This window comes from Sceloporus occidentalis, unplaced genomic scaffold, assembly GCF_023333645.1.
Source record: "Sceloporus occidentalis isolate IW3139 unplaced genomic scaffold, rSceOcc1.0.p SCAF_440, whole genome shotgun sequence".
Taxonomy (NCBI): Eukaryota; Metazoa; Chordata; class Lepidosauria; order Squamata; family Phrynosomatidae; genus Sceloporus; species Sceloporus occidentalis.
Genome location: NW_028317420.1, coordinates 25,001 through 40,337, shown reverse-complemented (window position 1 = coordinate 40,337; position 15,337 = coordinate 25,001). Strand labels below are relative to the sequence as shown.

The 15,337-nt window shown below is 45.0% G+C and overlaps 24 non-coding genes across 24 annotated transcripts; 8 read left to right on the top strand and 16 right to left on the bottom strand.

Moving 5' to 3' along the window:
• Positions 1-669: 669 nt before the first annotated feature.
• TRNAW-CCA (transfer RNA tryptophan (anticodon CCA)) lies at positions 670-741 on the bottom strand. Its single transcript has one exon. It is a non-coding gene; the product is annotated as a tRNA-Trp (tRNA).
• Positions 742-1,153: 412 nt separating this feature from the next.
• On the bottom strand, positions 1,154-1,224 carry TRNAG-CCC (transfer RNA glycine (anticodon CCC)). Its single transcript has one exon. It is a non-coding gene; the product is annotated as a tRNA-Gly (tRNA).
• A 150-nt stretch (positions 1,225-1,374) lies between these two features.
• On the top strand, positions 1,375-1,456 carry TRNAS-GCU (transfer RNA serine (anticodon GCU)). Its single transcript has one exon. It is a non-coding gene; the product is annotated as a tRNA-Ser (tRNA).
• A 739-nt stretch (positions 1,457-2,195) lies between these two features.
• On the bottom strand, positions 2,196-2,267 carry TRNAW-CCA (transfer RNA tryptophan (anticodon CCA)). Its single transcript has one exon. It is a non-coding gene; the product is annotated as a tRNA-Trp (tRNA).
• A 412-nt stretch (positions 2,268-2,679) lies between these two features.
• On the bottom strand, positions 2,680-2,750 carry TRNAG-CCC (transfer RNA glycine (anticodon CCC)). The gene has a single exon. It is a non-coding gene; the product is annotated as a tRNA-Gly (tRNA).
• A 150-nt stretch (positions 2,751-2,900) lies between these two features.
• Positions 2,901-2,982, top strand: TRNAS-GCU (transfer RNA serine (anticodon GCU)). Its single transcript has one exon. It is a non-coding gene; the product is annotated as a tRNA-Ser (tRNA).
• A 1,365-nt stretch (positions 2,983-4,347) lies between these two features.
• On the bottom strand, positions 4,348-4,419 carry TRNAW-CCA (transfer RNA tryptophan (anticodon CCA)). The gene has a single exon. It is a non-coding gene; the product is annotated as a tRNA-Trp (tRNA).
• Positions 4,420-4,831: 412 nt separating this feature from the next.
• TRNAG-CCC (transfer RNA glycine (anticodon CCC)) lies at positions 4,832-4,902 on the bottom strand. Its single transcript has one exon. It is a non-coding gene; the product is annotated as a tRNA-Gly (tRNA).
• A 150-nt stretch (positions 4,903-5,052) lies between these two features.
• Positions 5,053-5,134, top strand: TRNAS-GCU (transfer RNA serine (anticodon GCU)). The gene has a single exon. It is a non-coding gene; the product is annotated as a tRNA-Ser (tRNA).
• A 1,016-nt stretch (positions 5,135-6,150) lies between these two features.
• Positions 6,151-6,223, bottom strand: TRNAM-CAU (transfer RNA methionine (anticodon CAU)). The gene has a single exon. It is a non-coding gene; the product is annotated as a tRNA-Met (tRNA).
• Positions 6,224-6,363: 140 nt separating this feature from the next.
• Positions 6,364-6,434, bottom strand: TRNAG-CCC (transfer RNA glycine (anticodon CCC)). Its single transcript has one exon. It is a non-coding gene; the product is annotated as a tRNA-Gly (tRNA).
• Positions 6,435-6,584: 150 nt separating this feature from the next.
• On the top strand, positions 6,585-6,666 carry TRNAS-GCU (transfer RNA serine (anticodon GCU)). Its single transcript has one exon. It is a non-coding gene; the product is annotated as a tRNA-Ser (tRNA).
• A 1,353-nt stretch (positions 6,667-8,019) lies between these two features.
• On the bottom strand, positions 8,020-8,091 carry TRNAW-CCA (transfer RNA tryptophan (anticodon CCA)). Its single transcript has one exon. It is a non-coding gene; the product is annotated as a tRNA-Trp (tRNA).
• A 412-nt stretch (positions 8,092-8,503) lies between these two features.
• On the bottom strand, positions 8,504-8,574 carry TRNAG-CCC (transfer RNA glycine (anticodon CCC)). Its single transcript has one exon. It is a non-coding gene; the product is annotated as a tRNA-Gly (tRNA).
• Positions 8,575-8,724: 150 nt separating this feature from the next.
• TRNAS-GCU (transfer RNA serine (anticodon GCU)) lies at positions 8,725-8,806 on the top strand. Its single transcript has one exon. It is a non-coding gene; the product is annotated as a tRNA-Ser (tRNA).
• Positions 8,807-11,011: 2,205 nt separating this feature from the next.
• TRNAM-CAU (transfer RNA methionine (anticodon CAU)) lies at positions 11,012-11,084 on the bottom strand. The gene has a single exon. It is a non-coding gene; the product is annotated as a tRNA-Met (tRNA).
• Positions 11,085-11,224: 140 nt separating this feature from the next.
• On the bottom strand, positions 11,225-11,295 carry TRNAG-CCC (transfer RNA glycine (anticodon CCC)). Its single transcript has one exon. It is a non-coding gene; the product is annotated as a tRNA-Gly (tRNA).
• A 150-nt stretch (positions 11,296-11,445) lies between these two features.
• Positions 11,446-11,527, top strand: TRNAS-GCU (transfer RNA serine (anticodon GCU)). Its single transcript has one exon. It is a non-coding gene; the product is annotated as a tRNA-Ser (tRNA).
• Positions 11,528-12,266: 739 nt separating this feature from the next.
• Positions 12,267-12,338, bottom strand: TRNAW-CCA (transfer RNA tryptophan (anticodon CCA)). Its single transcript has one exon. It is a non-coding gene; the product is annotated as a tRNA-Trp (tRNA).
• A 412-nt stretch (positions 12,339-12,750) lies between these two features.
• On the bottom strand, positions 12,751-12,821 carry TRNAG-CCC (transfer RNA glycine (anticodon CCC)). The gene has a single exon. It is a non-coding gene; the product is annotated as a tRNA-Gly (tRNA).
• A 150-nt stretch (positions 12,822-12,971) lies between these two features.
• On the top strand, positions 12,972-13,053 carry TRNAS-GCU (transfer RNA serine (anticodon GCU)). The gene has a single exon. It is a non-coding gene; the product is annotated as a tRNA-Ser (tRNA).
• Positions 13,054-14,394: 1,341 nt separating this feature from the next.
• On the bottom strand, positions 14,395-14,466 carry TRNAW-CCA (transfer RNA tryptophan (anticodon CCA)). The gene has a single exon. It is a non-coding gene; the product is annotated as a tRNA-Trp (tRNA).
• Positions 14,467-14,878: 412 nt separating this feature from the next.
• TRNAG-CCC (transfer RNA glycine (anticodon CCC)) lies at positions 14,879-14,949 on the bottom strand. Its single transcript has one exon. It is a non-coding gene; the product is annotated as a tRNA-Gly (tRNA).
• A 150-nt stretch (positions 14,950-15,099) lies between these two features.
• TRNAS-GCU (transfer RNA serine (anticodon GCU)) lies at positions 15,100-15,181 on the top strand. Its single transcript has one exon. It is a non-coding gene; the product is annotated as a tRNA-Ser (tRNA).
• The last annotated feature ends 156 nt before the right edge of the window (positions 15,182-15,337 follow it).

Here is a 15,337-nt window from a genome sequence, read left to right as displayed (position 1 = left end):
CTCTCTGTGTTAATAGGCAGGGGTTGGGGTTGGGGTTGGGGTTGGGGTTGGGGTTGGGGCAAACATCACTCCCATGCCTAATGAAAATGTAAACTAACCCGGGGAAGCGTTATTAAAGAGTATTCTTGACAGCTTCCCAGTCCAGAGAGGGGAGGGAAGGGAGGACAGCAGTTACATCGGGATGTCTTTTGAGCAGAGCCCGCTTTATCTAGTGTTTGGGTTTGTCGATTGTCTGACAGTTGTAGTTTTGTCATCACCCTTACTGTGAGAAGCACTGAGTGAATTGGTGATACATGAAAAAAGACCACAACAACGGTATATAGATATATACTATAATATAATATATATGCTTTTTATAATGGGAGACAAGAGGACATCTTTGAAGGGGCGATAGGAGCACACCAATGGAAAAAGAGAGGTTAAAAGATTGCTAAGGGGATAGGGTCAAAAGGGTAGGTGGTGATCAGACAAGAGGACATTAGCAGCTGAGAGGGGTGGCCCAACATCACTCCCCTATGCTCAGATGTTATTCCTGCTCCAGTATCACCACTTTATACAATAAGATGCTTATCTTTGTCTTTTTTCTTCATTGAAAGCATTACTGTTTCACGAGATGACCCCTTCAATACTAAGGTAATGTCTCTAGTTTTCATACAAAAAAACCGCAAATGACCCCGACGTGATTTGAACACGCAACCTTCTGATCTGGAGTCAGACGCGCTACCGTTGCGCCATGAGGTCAGACGCTCTTGAGGTTTTAAAATGTCTTTAAATACAAGGCCCACCTTTCTAGTCTTGCAATAGTATAGTTCGCATAGGCTCACAGTTCTTCCACTGAACCACCAATGCATTTGCGACACCGAGCTTGAAAACACGACAAGCGGTTGATGGGGAATCAATAAGTGAGTTGATTATACGTGTAGCTGTTAAAAAAAATGCGTGCCCTGTGTGAGGATCGTACTCACGACATTCAGATTATGAGACTGATACGCTACCTACTGCGCTAACAAGGCAAATTCTTCCAGGGTTCTGTTGTTTAAGCTCTTCATACGTAATGCATTGCAACATAGCAAAGAAGAATTTCCTTCAGAATGGGTAAAACGCACCTCGCTTTTCCGGAGACCTGACTTACCAATGCTCTGAAAAAGAAGCTTGCACTGGCCAGGAATCGAACCCGGGTCTCCCGCGTGGGAGGCGAGAATTCTACCACTGAACCACCAATGCAGCTGTAACACGAGACTTGGAAATCCATAGGGATTCCAGTGGTCCGACAGAAAATGATGGAAGCGGTGGTTGGGAGATCAATTAGTTAGTCCTAGATGTAATGTAAGTTCACATGGACAAAGAGTGAGCCAACAGCAGTGCATTCATCTTGACGAGGTGGCCGAGTGGTTAAGGCGATGGACTGCTAATCCATTGTGCTCTGCACGCGTGGGTTCGAATCCCATCCTCGTCGCTTGCTTTTCTGCTCTTTATGGCTTCTGTTGCTAAAGTTCTTGTCACATTCCAGATAATGCATTTCTGGGGAACCTCCCTGGATGGGCTACATGAAGGTCTCTCTGTGTTAATAGGCAGTGGTTGGGGTGGGGGCAAACATCACTCCCCTGCCTGATGAAAATGTAAACTAACCCGGGGAAGCGTTATTAAAGAGTATTCTTGACAGCTTCCCAGTCCAGAGAGGGAAGGGAGGACAGCAGTTACATCGGGATGTCTTTGGAGCAGAGCCCGCTTTATGTAGTGTTTGGGTATGTCGATTGCCTGACAGTTGTAGTTTTGTCATCACCCTTACTGTGAGAAGCACTGAGTGAATTGGTGATACATGAAAAAAGACCACAACAAAGGTATATAGATATATACTATAATATAATATATATGCTTTTTATAATGGGAGACAAGAGGACATCTTTGAAGGGGCGATAGGAGCACACCAATGGAAAAAGAGAGGTTAAAAGATTGCTAAGGGGATAGGGTCAAAAGGGTAGGTGGTGATCAGACAAGAGGACATTAGCAGCTGAGAGGGGTGGCCCAACATCACTCCCCTATGCTCAGATGTTATTCCTGCTCCAGTATCACCACTTTATACAATAAGATGCTTATCTTTGTCTTTTTTCTTCATTGAAAGCATTACTGTTTCACGAGATGACCCCTTCAATACTAAGGTAATGTCTCTAGTTTTCATACAAAAAAACCGCAAATGACCCCGACGTGATTTGAACACGCAACCTTCTGATCTGGAGTCAGACGCGCTACCGTTGCGCCATGAGGTCAGACGCTCTTGAGGTTTTAAAATGTCTTTAAATACAAGGCCCACCTTTCTAGTCTTGCAATAGTATAGTTCGCATAGGCTCACAGTTCTTCCACTGAACCACCAATGCATTTGCGACACCGAGCTTGAAAACACGACAAGCGGTTGATGGGGAATCAATAAGTGAGTTGATTATACGTGTAGCTGTTAAAAAAAATGCGTGCCCTGTGTGAGGATCGTACTCACGACATTCAGATTATGAGACTGATACGCTACCTACTGCGCTAACAAGGCAAATTCTTCCAGGGTTCTGTTGTTTAAGCTCTTCATACGTAATGCATTGCAACATAGCAAAGAAGAATTTCCTTCAGAATGGGTAAAACGCACCTCGCTTTTCCGGAGACCTGACTTACCAATGCTCTGAAAAAGAAGCTTGCACTGGCCAGGAATCGAACCCGGGTCTCCCGCGTGGGAGGCGAGAATTCTACCACTGAACCACCAATGCAGCTGTAACACGAGACTTGGAAATCCATAGGGATTCCAGTGGTCCGACAGAAAATGATGGAAGCGGTGGTTGGGAGATCAATTAGTTAGTCCTAGATGTAATGTAAGTTCACATGGACAAAGAGTGAGCCAACAGCAGTGCATTCATCTTGACGAGGTGGCCGAGTGGTTAAGGCGATGGACTGCTAATCCATTGTGCTCTGCACGCGTGGGTTCGAATCCCATCCTCGTCGCTTGCTTTTCTGCTCTTTATGGCTTCTGTTGCTAAAGTTCTTGTCACATTCCAGATAATGCATTTCTGGGGAACCTCCCTGGATGGGCTACATGAAGGTCTCTCTGTGTTAATAGGCAGTGGTTGGGGTGGGGGCAAACATCACTCCCCTGCCTGATGAAAATGTAAACTAACCCGGGGAAGCGTTATTAAAGAGTATTCTTGACAGCTTCCCAGTCCAGAGAGGGAAGGGAGGACAGCAGTTACATCGGGATGTCTTTGGAGCAGAGCCCGCTTTATGTAGTGTTTGGGTATGTCGATTGCCTGACAGTTGTAGTTTTGTCATCACCCTTACTGTGAGAAGCACTGAGTGAATTGGTGATACATGAAAAAAGACCACAACAAAGGTATATAGATATATACTATAATATAATATATATGCTTTTTATAATGGGAGACAAGAGGACATCTTTGAAGGGGCGATAGGAGCACACCAATGGAAAAAGAGAGGTTAAAAGATTGCTAAGGGGATAGGGTCAAAAGGGTAGGTGGTGATCAGACAAGAGGACATTAGCAGCTGAGAGGGGTGGCCCAACATCACTCCCCTATGCTCAGATGTTATTCCTGCTCCAGTATCACCACTTTACTTGTCACATTCCAGATAATGCATTTCTGGGGAACCTCCCTGGATGGGCTACATGAAGGTCTCTCTGTGTTAATAGGCAGGGGTTGGGGTTGGGGTTGGGGTTGGGGTTGGGGTTGGGGTTGGGGTTGGGGCAAACATCACTCCCCTGCCTAATGAAAATGTAAACTAACCCGGGGAAGCGTTATTAAAGAGTATTCTTGACAGCTTCCCAGTCCAGAGAGGGGAGGGAAGGGAGGACAGCAGTTACATCGGGATGTCTTTTGAGCAGAGCCCGCTTTATCTAGTGTTTGGGTTTGTCGATTGTCTGACAGTTGTAGTTTTGTCATCACCCTTACTGTGAGAAGCACTGAGTGAATTGGTGATACATGAAAAAAGACCACAACAACGGTATATAGATATATACTATAATATAATATATATGATTTTTATAATGGGAGACAAGAGGACATCTTTGAAGGGGCGATAGGAGCACACCAATGGAAAAAGAGAGGTTAAAAGATTGCTAAGGGGATAGGGTCAAAAGGGTAGGTGGTGATCAGACAAGAGGACATTAGCAGCTGAGAGGGGTGGCCCAACATCACTCCCCTATGCTCAGATGTTATTCCTGCTCCAGTATCACCACTTTATACAATAAGATGCTTATCTTTGTCTTTTTTCTTCATTGAAAGCATTACTGTTTCACGAGATGACCCCTTCAATACTAAGGTAATGTCTCTAGTTTTCATACAAAAAAACCGCAAATGACCCCGACGTGATTTGAACACGCAACCTTCTGATCTGGAGTCAGACGCGCTACCGTTGCGCCATGAGGTCAGACGCTCTTGAGGTTTTAAAATGTCTTTAAATACAAGGCCCACCTTTCTAGTCTTGCAATAGTATAGTTCGCATAGGCTCACAGTTCTTCCACTGAACCACCAATGCATTTGCGACACCGAGCTTGAAAACACGACAAGCGGTTGATGGGGAATCAATAAGTGAGTTGATTATACGTGTAGCTGTTAAAAAAAATGCGTGCCCTGTGTGAGGATCGTACTCACGACATTCAGATTATGAGACTGATACGCTACCTACTGCGCTAACAAGGCAAATTCTTCCAGGGTTCTGTTGTTTAAGCTCTTCATACGTAATGCATTGCAACATAGCAAAGAAGAATTTCCTTCAGAATGGGTAAAACGCACCTCGCTTTTCCGGAGACCTGACTTACCAATGCTCTGAAAAAGAAGCTTGCACTGGCCAGGAATCGAACCCGGGTCTCCCGCGTGGGAGGCGAGAATTCTACCACTGAACCACCAATGCAGCTGTAACACGAGACTTGGAAATCCATAGGGATTCCAGTGGTCCGACAGAAAATGATGGAAGCGGTGGTTGGGAGATCAATTAGTTAGTCCTAGATGTAATGTAAGTTCACATGGACAAAGAGTGAGCCAACAGCAGTGCATTCATCTTGACGAGGTGGCCGAGTGGTTAAGGCGATGGACTGCTAATCCGTTGTGCTCTGCACGCGTGGGTTCGAATCCCATCCTCGTCGCTTGCTTTTCTGCTCTTTATGGCTTCTGTTGCTAAAGTTCTTGTCACATTCCAGATAATGCATTTCTGGGGAACCTCCCTGGATGGGCTACATGAAGGTCTCTCTGTGTTAATAGGCAGTGGTTGGGGTGGGGGCAAACATCACTCCCCTGCCTGATGAAAATGTAAACTAACCCGGGGAAGCGTTATTAAAGAGTATTCTTGACAGCTTCCCAGTCCAGAGAGGGAAGGGAGGACAGCAGTTACATCGGGATGTCTTTGGAGCAGAGCCCGCTTTATGTAGTGTTTGGGTATGTCGATTGCCTGACAGTTGTAGTTTTGTCATCACCCTTACTGTGAGAAGCACTGAGTGAATTGGTGATACATGAAAAAAGACCACAACAAAGGTATATAGATATATACTATAATATAATATATATGCTTTTTATAATGGGAGACAAGAGGACATCTTTGAAGGGGCGATAGGAGCACACCAATGGAAAAAGAGAGGTTAAAAGATTGCTAAGGGGATAGGGTCAAAAGGGTAGGTGGTGATCAGACAAGAGGACATTAGCAGCTGAGAGGGGTGGCCCAACATCACTCCCCTATGCTCAGATGTTATTCCTGCTCCAGTATCACCACTTTATACAATAAAATGCTTATCTTTGTCTTTTCTCTTTTTTCTTCATTGAAAGCATTACTGTTTCACGAGATGACCCCTTCAATACTAAGGTAATGTCTCTAGTTTTCATACAAAAAAACACAAATGACCCCGACGTGATTTGAACACGCAACCTTCTGATTTGGAGTCAGCCGTGCTACCGTTGCGCCATGAGGTCAGATGCTCGTGAGGTTTTAAAATGTCTTTAAATACAAGGCCCACCTTTCTAGTCTTGCAATAGTATAGTTCGCATAGGCTCACAGTTCTTCCACTGAACCACCAATGCATTTGCAACACCGAGCTTGAAAACACGACAAGCGGTTGATGGGGAATCAATAAGTGAGTTGATTATACGTGTAGCTGTAAAAAAAAATGCGTGCCCTGTGTGAGGATCGAACTCACGACCTTCAGATTATGAGACTGATACGCTACCTACTGCGCTAACAAGGCAAATTCTTCCAGGCTTCTGTTGTTTAAGCTCTTCATACGTAATGCATTGCAACATAGCAAAGAAGAATTTCCTTCAGAATGGGTAAAACGCACCTCGCTTTTCCGGAGACCTGACTTACCAATGCTCTGAAAAAGAAGCTTGCACTGGCCAGGAATCGAACCCGGGTCTCCCGCGTGGGAGGCGAGAATTCTACCACTGAACCACCAATGCAGCTGTAACACGAGACTTGGAAATCCATAGGGATTCCAGTGGTCCGACAGAAAATGATGGAAGCGGTGGTTGGGAGATCAATTAGTTAGTCCTAGATGTAATGTAAGTTCACATGGACAAAGAGTGAGCCAACAGCAGTGCATTCATCTTGACGAGGTGGCCGAGTGGTTAAGGCGATGGACTGCTAATCCATTGTGCTCTGCACGCGTGGGTTCGAATCCCATCCTCGTCGCTTGCTTTTCTGCTCTTTATGGCTTCTGTTGCTAAAGTTCTTGTCACATTCCAGATAATGCATTTCTGGGGAACCTCCCTGGATGGGCTACATGAAGGTCTCTCTGTGTTAATAGGCAGTGGTTGGGGTGGGGGCAAACATCACTCCCCTGCCTGATGAAAATGTAAACTAACCCGGGGAAGCGTTATTAAAGAGTATTCTTGACAGCTTCCCAGTCCAGAGAGGGAAGGGAGGACAGCAGTTACATCGGGATGTCTTTGGAGCAGAGCCCGCTTTATGTAGTGTTTGGGTATGTCGATTGCCTGACAGTTGTAGTTTTGTCATCACCCTTACTGTGAGAAGCACTGAGTGAATTGGTGATACATGAAAAAAGACCACAACAAAGGTATATAGATATATACTATAATATAATATATATGCTTTTTATAATGGGAGACAAGAGGACATCTTTGAAGGGGCGATAGGAGCACACCAATGGAAAAAGAGAGGTTAAAAGATTGCTAAGGGGATAGGGTCAAAAGGGTAGGTGGTGATCAGACAAGAGGACATTAGCAGCTGAGAGGGGTGGCCCAACATCACTCCCCTATGCTCAGATGTTATTCCTGCTCCAGTATCACCACTTTACTTGTCACATTCCAGATAATGCATTTCTGGGGAACCTCCCTGGATGGGCTACATGAAGGTCTCTCTGTGTTAATAGGCAGGGGTTGGGGTTGGGGTTGGGGTTGGGGTTGGGGTTGGGGCAAACATCACTCCCCTGCCTAATGAAAATGTAAACTAACCCGGGGAAGCGTTATTAAAGAGTATTCTTGACAGCTTCCCAGTCCAGAGAGGGGAGGGAAGGGAGGACAGCAGTTACATCGGGATGTCTTTTGAGCAGAGCCCGCTTTATGTAGTGTTTGGGTTTGTCGATTGTCTGACAGTTGTAGTTTTGTCATCACCCTTACTGTGAGAAGCACTGAGTGAATTGGTGATACATGAAAAAAGACCACAACAACGGTATATAGATATATACTATAATATAATATATATGCTTTTTATAATGGGAGACAAGAAGACATCTTTGAAGGGGCGATAGGAGCACACCAATGGAAAAAGAGAGGTTAAAAGATTGCTAAGGGGATAGGGTCAAAAGGGTAGGTGGTGATCAGACAAGAGGACATTAGCAGCTGAGAGGGGTGGCCCAACATCACTCCCCTATGCTCAGATGTTATTCCTGCTCCAGTATCACCACTTTATACAATAAGATGCTTATCTTTGTCTTTTTTCTTCATTGAAAGCATTACTGTTTCACGAGATGACCCCTTCAATACTAAGGTAATGTCTCTAGTTTTCATACAAAAAAAACGCAAATGACCCCGACGTGATTTGAACACGCAACCTTCTGATCTGGAGTCAGACGCGCTACCGTTGCGCCACGAGGTCAGACGCTCTTGAGGTTTTAAAATGTCTTTAAATACAAGGCCCACCTTTCTAGTCTTGCAATAGTATAGTTCGCATAGGCTCACAGTTCTTCCACTGAACCACCAATGCATTTGCGACACCGAGCTTGAAAACACGACAAGCGGTTGATGGGGAATCAATAAGTGAGTTGATTATACGTGTAGCTGTTAAAAAAAATGCGTGCCCTGTGTGAGGATCGTACTCACGACATTCAGATTATGAGACTGATACGCTACCTACTGCGCTAACAAGGCAAATTCTTCCAGGGTTCTGTTGTTTAAGCTCTTCATACGTAATGCATTGCAACATAGCAAAGAAGAATTTCCTTCAGAATGGGTAAAACGCACCTCGCTTTTCCGGAGACCTGACTTACCAATGCTCTGAAAAAGAAGCTTGCACTGGCCAGGAATCGAACCCGGGTCTCCCGCGTGGGAGGCGAGAATTCTACCACTGAACCACCAATGCAGCTGTAACACGAGACTTGGAAATCCATAGGGATTCCAGTGGTCCGACAGAAAATGATGGAAGCGGTGGTTGGGAGATCAATTAGTTAGTCCTAGATGTAATGTAAGTTCACATGGACAAAGAGTGAGCCAACAGCAGTGCATTCATCTTGACGAGGTGGCCGAGTGGTTAAGGCGATGGACTGCTAATCCGTTGTGCTCTGCACGCGTGGGTTCGAATCCCATCCTCGTCGCTTGCTTTTCTGCTCTTTATGGCTTCTGTTGCTAAAGTTCTTGTCACATTCCAGATAATGCATTTCTGGGGAACCTCCCTGGATGGGCTACATGAAGGTCTCTCTGTGTTAATAGGCAGTGGTTGGGGTGGGGGCAAACATCACTCCCCTGCCTGATGAAAATGTAAACTAACCCGGGGAAGCGTTATTAAAGAGTATTCTTGACAGCTTCCCAGTCCAGAGAGGGAAGGGAGGACAGCAGTTACATCGGGATGTCTTTGGAGCAGAGCCCGCTTTATGTAGTGTTTGGGTATGTCGATTGCCTGACAGTTGTAGTTTTGTCATCACCCTTACTGTGAGAAGCACTGAGTGAATTGGTGATACATGAAAAAAGACCACAACAAAGGTATATAGATATATACTATAATATAATATATATGCTTTTTATAATGGGAGACAAGAGGACATCTTTGAAGGGGCGATAGGAGCACACCAATGGAAAAAGAGAGGTTAAAAGATTGCTAAGGGGATAGGGTCAAAAGGGTAGGTGGTGATCAGACAAGAGGACATTAGCAGCTGAGAGGGGTGGCCCAACATCACTCCCCTATGCTCAGATGTTATTCCTGCTCCAGTATCACCACTTTATACAATAAAATGCTTATCTTTGTCTTTTCTCTTTTTTCTTCATTGAAAGCATTACTGTTTCACGAGATGACCCCTTCAATACTAAGGTAATGTCTCTAGTTTTCATACAAAAAAACACAAATGACCCCGACGTGATTTGGAGTCAGCCGTGCTACCGTTGCGCCATGAGGTCAGATGCTCGTGAGGTTTTAAAATGTCTTTAAATACAAGGCCCACCTTTCTAGTCTTGCAATAGTATAGTTCGCATAGGCTCACAGTTCTTCCACTGAACCACCAATGCATTTGCAACACCGAGCTTGAAAACACGACAAGCGGTTGATGGGGAATCAATAAGTGAGTTGATTATACGTGTAGCTGTAAAAAAAAGCTGTTGTAGTTTTGTCATCACCCTTACTGTGAGAAGCACTGAGTGAATTGGTGATACATGAAAAAAGACCACAACAAAGGTATATAGATATATACTATAATATAATATATATGCTTTTTATAATGGGAGACAAGAGGACATCTTTGAAGGGGCGATAGGAGCACACCAATGGAAAAAGAGAGGTTAAAAGATTGCTAAGGGGATAGGGTCAAAAGGGTAGGTGGTGATCAGACAAGAGGACATTAGCAGCTGAGAGGGGTGGCCCAACATCACTCCCCTATGCTCAGATGTTATTCCTGCTCCAGTATCACCACTTTACTTGTCACATTCCAGATAATGCATTTCTGGGGAACCTCCCTGGATGGGCTACATGAAGGTCTCTCTGTGTTAATAGGCAGGGGTTGGGGTTGGGGTTGGGGTTGGGGTTGGGGTTGGGGCAAACATCACTCCCCTGCCTAATGAAAATGTAAACTAACCCGGGGAAGCGTTATTAAAGAGTATTCTTGACAGCTTCCCAGTCCAGAGAGGGGAGGGAAGGGAGGACAGCAGTTACATCGGGATGTCTTTTGAGCAGAGCCCGCTTTATGTAGTGTTTGGGTTTGTCGATTGTCTGACAGTTGTAGTTTTGTCATCACCCTTACTGTGAGAAGCACTGAGTGAATTGGTGATACATGAAAAAAGACCACAACAACGGTATATAGATATATACTATAATATAATATATATGCTTTTTATAATGGGAGACAAGAGGACATCTTTGAAGGGGCGATAGGAGCACACCAATGGAAAAAGAGAGGTTAAAAGATTGCTAAGGGGATAGGGTCAAAAGGGTAGGTGGTGATCAGACAAGAGGACATTAGCAGCTGAGAGGGGTGGCCCAACATCACTCCCCTATGCTCAGATGTTATTCCTGCTCCAGTATCACCACTTTATACAATAAAGTGTACCCCGACGTGATTTGAACACGCAACCTTCTGATTTGGAGTCAGCCGTGCTACCGTTGCGCCATGAGGTCAGATGCTCGTGAGGTTTTAAAATGTCTTTAAATACAAGGCCCACCTTTCTAGTCTTGCAATAGTATAGTTCGCATAGGCTCACAGTTCTTCCACTGAACCACCAATGCATTTGCGACACCGAGCTTGAAAACACGACAAGCGGTTGATGGGGAATCAATAAGTGAGTTGATTATACGTGTAGCTGTAAAAAAAAATGCGTGCCCTGTGTGAGGATCGAACTCACGACCTTCAGATTATGAGACTGATACGCTACCTACTGCGCTAACAAGGCAAATTCTTCCAGGCTTCTGTTGTTTAAGCTCTTCATACGTAATGCATTGCAACATAGCAAAGAAGAATTTCCTTCAGAATGGGTAAAACGCACCTCGCTTTTCCGGAGACCTGACTTACCAATGCTCTGAAAAAGAAGCTTGCACTGGCCAGGAATCGAACCCGGGTCTCCCGCGTGGGAGGCGAGAATTCTACCACTGAACCACCAATGCAGCTGTAACACAAGACTTGGAAATCCATAGGGATTCCAGTGGTCCGACAGAAAATGATGGAAGCGGTGGTTGGGAGATCAATTAGTTAGTCCTAGATGTAATGTAAGTTCACATGGACAAAGAGTGAGCCAACAGCAGTGCATTCATCTTGACGAGGTGGCCGAGTGGTTAAGGCGATGGACTGCTAATCCATTGTGCTCTGCACGCGTGGGTTCGAATCCCATCCTCGTCGCTTGCTTTTCTGCTCTTTATGGCTTCTGTTGCTAAAGTTCTTGTCACATTCCAGATAATGCATTTCTGGGGAACCTCCCTGGATGGGCTACATGAAGGTCTCTCTGTGTTAATAGGCAGTGGTTGGGGTGGGGGCAAACATCACTCCCCTGCCTGATGAAAATGTAAACTAACCCGGGGAAGCGTTATTAAAGAGTATTCTTGACAGCTTCCCAGTCCAGAGAGGGAAGGGAGGACAGCAGTTACATCGGGATGTCTTTGGAGCAGAGCCCGCTTTATGTAGTGTTTGGGTATGTCGATTGCCTGACAGTTGTAGTTTTGTCATCACCCTTACTGTGAGAAGCACTGAGTGAATTGGTGATACATGAAAAAAGACCACAACAACGGTATATAGATATATACTATAATATAATATATATGCTTTTTATAATGGGAGACAAGAGGACATCTTTGAAGGGGCGATAGGAGCACACCAATGGAAAAAGAGAGGTTAAAAGATTGCTAAGGGGATAGGGTCAAAAGGGTAGGTGGTGATCAGACAAGAGGACATTAGCAGCTGAGAGGGGTGGCCCAACATCACTCCCCTATGCTCAGATGTTATTCCTGCTCCAGTATCACCACTTTATACAATAAGATGCTTATCTTTGTCTTTTTTCTTCATTGAAAGCATTACTGTTTCACGAGATGACCCCTTCAATACTAAGGTAATGTCTCTAGTTTTCATACAAAAAAACCGCAAATGACCCCGACGTGATTTGAACACGCAACCTTCTGATCTGGAGTCAGACGCGCTACCGTTGCGCCATGAGGTCAGACGCTCTTGAGGTTTTAAAATGTCTTTAAATACAAGGCCCACCTTTCTAGTCTTGCAATAGTATAGTTCGCATAGGCTCACAGTTCTTCCACTGAACCACCAATGCATTTGCGACACCGAGCTTGAAAACACGACAAGCGGTTGATGGGGAATCAATAAGTGAGTTGATTATACGTGTAGCTGTTAAAAAAAATGCGTGCCCTGTGTGAGGATCGTACTCACGACATTCAGATTATGAGACTGATACGCTACCTACTGCGCTAACAAGGCAAATTCTTCCAGGGTTCTGTTGTTTAAGCTCTTCATACGTAATGCATTGCAACATAGCAAAGAAGAATTTCCTTCAGAATGGGTAAAACGCACCTCGCTTTTCCGGAGACCTGACTTACCAATGCTCTGAAAAAGAAGCTTGCACTGGCCAGGAATCGAACCCGGGTCTCCCGCGTGGGAGGCGAGAATTCTACCACTGAACCACCAATGCAGCTGTAACACGAGACTTGGAAATCCATAGGGATTCCAGTGGTCCGACAGAAAATGATGGAAGCGGTGGTTGGGAGATCAATTAGTTAGTCCTAGATGTAATGTAAGTTCACATGGACAAAGAGTGAGCCAACAGCAGTGCATTCATCTTGACGAGGTGGCCGAGTGGTTAAGGCGATGGACTGCTAATCCATTGTGCTCTGCACGCGTGGGTTCGAATCCCATCCTCGTCGCTTGCTTTTCTGCTCTTTATGGCTTCTGTTGCTAAAGTTCTTGTCACATTCCAGATAATGCATTTCTGGGGAACCTCCCTGGATGGGCTACATGAAGGTCTCTCTGTGTTAATAGGCAGTGGTTGGGGTGGGGGCAAACATCACTCCCCTGCCTGATGAAAATGTAAACTAACCCGGGGAAGCGTTATTAAAGAGTATTCTTGACAGCTTCCCAGTCCAGAGAGGGAAGGGAGGACAGCAGTTACATCGGGATGTCTTTGGAGCAGAGCCCGCTTTATGTAGTGTTTGGGTATGTCGATTGCCTGACAGTTGTAGTTTTGTCATCACCCTTACTGTGAGAAGCACTGAGTGAATTGGTGATACATGAAAAAAGACCACAACAAAGGTATATAGATATATACTATAATATAATATATATGCTTTTTATAATGGGAGACAAGAGGACATCTTTGAAGGGGCGATAGGAGCACACCAATGGAAAAAGAGAGGTTAAAAGATTGCTAAGGGGATAGGGTCAAAAGGGTAGGTGGTGATCAGACAAGAGGACATTAGCAGCTGAGAGGGGTGGCCCAACATCACTCCCCTATGCTCAGATGTTATTCCTGCTCCAGTATCACCACTTTACTTGTCACATTCCAGATAATGCATTTCTGGGGAACCTCCCTGGATGGGCTACATGAAGGTCTCTCTGTGTTAATAGGCAGGGGTTGGGGTTGGGGTTGGGGTTGGGGCAAACATCACTCCCCTGCCTAATGAAAATGTAAACTAACCCGGGGAAGCGTTATTAAAGAGTATTCTTGACAGCTTCCCAGTCCAGAGAGGGGAGGGAAGGGAGGACAGCAGTTACATCGGGATGTCTTTTGAGCAGAGCCCGCTTTATCTAGTGTTTGGGTTTGTCGATTGTCTGACAGTTGTAGTTTTGTCATCACCCTTACTGTGAGAAGCACTGAGTGAATTGGTGATACATGAAAAAAGACCACAACAACGGTATATAGATATATACTATAATATAATATATATGCTTTTTATAATGGGAGACAAGAGGACATCTTTGAAGGGGCGATAGGAGCACACCAATGGAAAAAGAGAGGTTAAAAGATTGCTAAGGGGATAGGGTCAAAAGGGTAGGTGGTGATCAGACAAGAGGACATTAGCAGCTGAGAGGGGTGGCCCAACATCACTCCCCTATGCTCAGATGTTATTCCTGCTCCAGTATCACCACTTTATACAATAAGATGCTTATCTTTGTCTTTTTTCTTCATTGAAAGCATTACTGTTTCACGAGATGACCCCTTCAATACTAAGGTAATGTCTCTAGTTTTCATACAAAAAAACCGCAAATGACCCCGACGTGATTTGAACACGCAACCTTCTGATCTGGAGTCAGACGCGCTACCGTTGCGCCATGAGGTCAGACGCTCTTGAGGTTTTAAAATGTCTTTAAATACAAGGCCCACCTTTCTAGTCTTGCAATAGTATAGTTCGCATAGGCTCACAGTTCTTCCACTGAACCACCAATGCATTTGCGACACCGAGCTTGAAAACACGACAAGCGGTTGATGGGGAATCAATAAGTGAGTTGATTATACGTGTAGCTGTTAAAAAAAATGCGTGCCCTGTGTGAGGATCGTACTCACGACATTCAGATTATGAGACTGATACGCTACCTACTGCGCTAACAAGGCAAATTCTTCCAGGCTTCTGTTGTTTAAGCTCTTCATACGTAATGCATTGCAACATAGCAAAGAAGAATTTCCTTCAGAATGGGTAAAACGCACCTCGCTTTTCCGGAGACCTGACTTACCAATGCTCTGAAAAAGAAGCTTGCACTGGCCAGGAATCGAACCCGGGTCTCCCGCGTGGGAGGCGAGAATTCTACCACTGAACCACCAATGCAGCTGTAACACGAGACTTGGAAATCCATAGGGATTCCAGTGGTCCGACAGAAAATGATGGAAGCGGTGGTTGGGAGATCAATTAGTTAGTCCTAGATGTAATGTAAGTTCACATGGACAAAGAGTGAGCCAACAGCAGTGCATTCATCTTGACGAGGTGGCCGAGTGGTTAAGGCGATGGACTGCTAATCCGTTGTGCTCTGCACGCGTGGGTTCGAATCCCATCCTCGTCGCTTGCTTTTCTGCTCTTTATGGCTTCTGTTGCTAAAGTTCTTGTCACATTTCAGATAATGCATTTCTGGGGAACCTCCCTGGATGGGCTACATGAAGGTCTCTCTGTGTTAATAGGCAGTGGTTGGGGTGGGGGCAAACATCACTCCCCTGCCTGA